The sequence below is a fragment of the Halyomorpha halys genome, unplaced genomic scaffold (assembly GCF_000696795.3).
Source record: "Halyomorpha halys isolate HHAL.00 unplaced genomic scaffold, Hhal_1.1 Scaffold7981.1, whole genome shotgun sequence".
In the NCBI taxonomy this organism is placed as follows: Eukaryota; Metazoa; Arthropoda; class Insecta; order Hemiptera; family Pentatomidae; genus Halyomorpha; species Halyomorpha halys.
In genome coordinates, this window is record NW_027107019.1 from 178 (window position 1) to 4097 (window position 3920).

The following is a 3920-nucleotide window of genomic DNA, read 5'->3' on the forward strand; positions in this document are numbered from 1 at the left end:
ACGCCCTGCAACGTGGAGCGAAACACTGGCTCAATTAAAATTGATCACTATTTGAGTTTTTACTTGACCGCACCTGGTCCATCTCCCATTCATTAAAACAGATAATAATGGACGATCACTTTATTTTCATCTCGGTATATATTGGGTGTATTTCCCGTAGAGAATAGAAATTTGAATAAGTGTACCACCATGCTTACCTTTTTTTATTTTTTTGTCATACTATTTTTTAAAGGAAAAGAAAAAATCAACATTCCGTAAGGTCCATCACTACTATCATCACAATATGATTAAAACCATAGAACCTCACGTTGAGTCGGAGAAGTTTGCTTTTTGTGCTGGATGCCCAGATCGTTTCAGGTAACATTTTTAAATACATAGATGCTTTGCTCAGTGGCATATCAGGCAAAAAAGTTTTGATTTTATATTAGTCCAAGAGCACGGGTAAAAAAAAATTTAGGTGACTTCAATGAAAAGAAAAAAAAAAATTTTTCTATATTTTTTTTATCATGATCAGTTTTAAGTTTATTCTTGTATTTGTATATATGTTTTTTGTTTTTAGAAGTTTCCAATAAAAACCGTTTCATTTATTTCAATATTTTTCTTGTTAAGAATTATATTAGTTTTGTTTTTTCACAATTCAAGCACAGGATGGCAAAGTTCTTCTTATATTTGTTATCTAATGAACTCCCCGACAATCCTGTATACTCATCATGAAATCTAATTCGTTACTTCTTAGTTGTTTCATATTATATCGTAATATTTATGTTATTTCAATTTTCTAGAGGTTGGAAACGCAATTCTACCAAACCAGACCACTATATCGAACCAATGCTGTTGCTATGTAGAAAATCGAAGGTGGAAAATCAGAAACATTTGAAATTGCAGCCGAAGGGACGGGATGATAATACATTTATGCTAAAGGAAGCTCTAAGTCGTATATTGAAATCAGATTTTCTGCCAAGCTCTATTACAGTGTCACTGTAACCTTAGTTTTTTTTTTTTAATAATATTTTAAGGTTAGAGGTAGTGGATTAAACACTAAGATTAACTAGCCCTGTTCGAATTCTGATTTGCTAAATTAAATTGTTTCATAAACAAAAATTAGTAGGGTTTTCTCAACCATAGTGCTGTGGTTTAACATGAAGGTAATTACAAAAGTAATGTTTTTTTGTTTTTTTTATAAATATTAAATTCGTCGTTTTAGGGAACGAATATTTGTCCATTTTCTAAGTATCACCAATATAATAATTACATTTTTCGTGCAGATATTATGCTAGGTTTGGTTCCGTATCATTGGCATAATTTTCCTCCAACTTACGGAAGAGTCCTATACAAGCTATACTGAACCTGCGCCCTTTCGTGGTTGGCTCATCTGGTGTTACTTTATTTTAAATAATTTTGAATTTCGCGCCCATTAGAAAAATTGAGAGCGCCCTGAATTAATAGATACTACATGATATTACCGTGCCGCGGTGTGCAATGCTATTGATAATTTATTATTATTATTTTTTTTTAATTTACCTCAGACATCTGATTGTATCACGGCAACACATAATTTTAAAATTTTCGGAAATACGGCAAATCAAGTTTTTGGATTAGCGATGTGTGTGTATTGGGCGTTTTTATTTCCGTATCGAGCAAGTGAGTCCGATTTTGTGCTATTACCTATGTACCGAGAAAGAATATTAGGCATTAAATTTGCATATATAAAATTTTAACCGTTAATAAAATATAGTATTTAATTTTATATATTTTAAAATTATTTTACTAGGTCAATAAATGAAGTTGATTCTAAACCAGGTCTATAAATAGACCTGATCATAACATTTTTCATTACAGAAAATAGCTCATTAATTTTGAATTTGTTTTATTATTAGCACCTAAATGATTTGAACTAAACCAAAGCTTGTGACCACGGATACTGTGTTTAAACGTGTTTAAAACGTCAGGAAATGACAAAAAAAATTGTTAAAATACACCTGATGAAACTGTTCATAATTGTTTAGTTCAATTGATAACAATCGCGAAAACCTAAGAAATGATTACCTATTTTTTTCATTATTATTATTTTTTTTTTCGCGGCCCACGACACCATTACTAACACTTGGTTGTGGCCCCCTATGAAAAAAAGGTTTGAGTACCACTATTCTATACTGTTGCTGGATAGTAGTAGTTTGGCTGGCGACGTATGTTATGTATTAGCGTAATGGTAAATGATCACTCCCTTGCAAAGCTCTCGTGTTTTACTGATTTGAATTATTTATTAATTTATGTATTTCACAATACTGTCGTTGTATATTGTGGTTCCAGTCATAGTCTAGTCCATGAACCCAAGGTTGGAGAAAAGAAGTTTTTCACTGCAATTTTTAATAACTTTAATGTATACTACATACAGTTAAGAGTCAAAATGAACGACTTTATTAACCATAAAGGAGAATAAAAAATGGCAGCTGTTCCAGAAGATAAAAATAATTCATTTTTGAGTTCTGTCAAGTAGAAAACATTTACTGTTGTAAATAGTTTTTAAAGACATAGAGCTATCGAAAACCTGAATCTTTGTAACGTTTTGAAACAGCCACCGTATTTGATTTCCTCTATCCGTGAATGGCAGTCATCAATTTTGACCAGTAACTGTTACGGTTTTCATTAAAATAATCAAACATTGAGTTGAAATAACTTCTTTTTTTCATGAACTAATATGAACACCCCTTCGATCTCCAAACATAATCGAATTGACTTTGTCCGTAGCCTGTTTGAAATTTTCGGTTTTGACGAAAAGGAATCCCGTCAGTTGCGTTGTTTTGTCCAATCTCAGGTATGTAGTAGACCTGATAGACTCAAGTTTTTTTTTTTAACCGTGACAATTGATAAATAGAAAATAAATTTTATTAAATAAATGTGGGTATCGATAACTTCGAAAATTTCGATGTTGGGACGGTGTTTTCGCAACAATCTTAAGCAACTTCAAATCTCCGGTAGTCGAATGTCTCCAATAATCACTACCAAATTAGAAGAATAAATAAGTTGGGAGAAGAAATTTTAGATTATTTCTCTAGGTAATTGTGAAATTTTCGTTTATTGTCAGTTAAAAAAGTTTACAACTGATAGGTAAGTTATTGATGACTTTAATTACTAAGCAATGGTTTTTGGAAAATTTGGAATCTTTTTATATGATAATTGTTTTTTGCAATAGCGTAAACTAACATTTTATTAACAATACACTTTCGCACTGGAAATTAATTTAATGAAATGGTTTGTTATAAATAAAAAAAAGAATATTCAAATTTTTAATACATAGCTTGAATTTTATTTTAAATAAAAAGAGTTGGAATTCACTACTAGATTATGTTATATGTTAACCCCAGCACGAATGGTGTTGATAATACTGCTCTATTGAACATCAGTATATATGTGCTACATACATAAAATCCAATCATCAATTTTTTTTATTATTATCTTTTTTTTAAGGTGTACGGATTTTGATGTAATGGTCCAGAGTAGTGAGAGTTCACAATTTCCATAAGTAAAAATATCATCATTGGACAGTACTTCTCATTCCACACACGATACTACTACAATAACGATTTAAACAAAAAGTGGATTAAAAAAATTCTTTCTTTGTATTTCCGATTTATTTTTATAATTTCTTTCATCTGATCATCTTAATTTTAAAACAAATGATCAAATTACTTTAAGCTTTGACCTCTTGAGAAAAGTTTATATTAGTTCAATTTATTCACACTTTTGTCAGCTTTAAAAAGGGGATGAATTATTTATTGCGTTAGTCGAGGCAAAATTAGAACTAATTAAAGAATATCATGTAGTTGATTAATTGGAAGCCGAGCTTGTTCGCTTCCTGGTTTCTAGAATATATTTTGAACAGCAGCGGTTTAAAGGTTCCTCGGTTGAGGGATGGTTCT

The 3920-nt window shown here is 30.6% G+C and overlaps 1 long non-coding RNA gene across 1 annotated transcript; it reads left to right on the top strand.

Annotated features, from left to right (window-relative positions):
• Positions 1-231: 231 nt before the first annotated feature.
• Positions 232-3634, top strand: LOC136795289 (uncharacterized). The gene is made up of 3 exons (XR_010842873.1): positions 232-357; positions 783-980; positions 3469-3634. It is a non-coding gene; the product is annotated as an uncharacterized lncRNA (long non-coding RNA).
• The last annotated feature ends 286 nt before the right edge of the window (positions 3635-3920 follow it).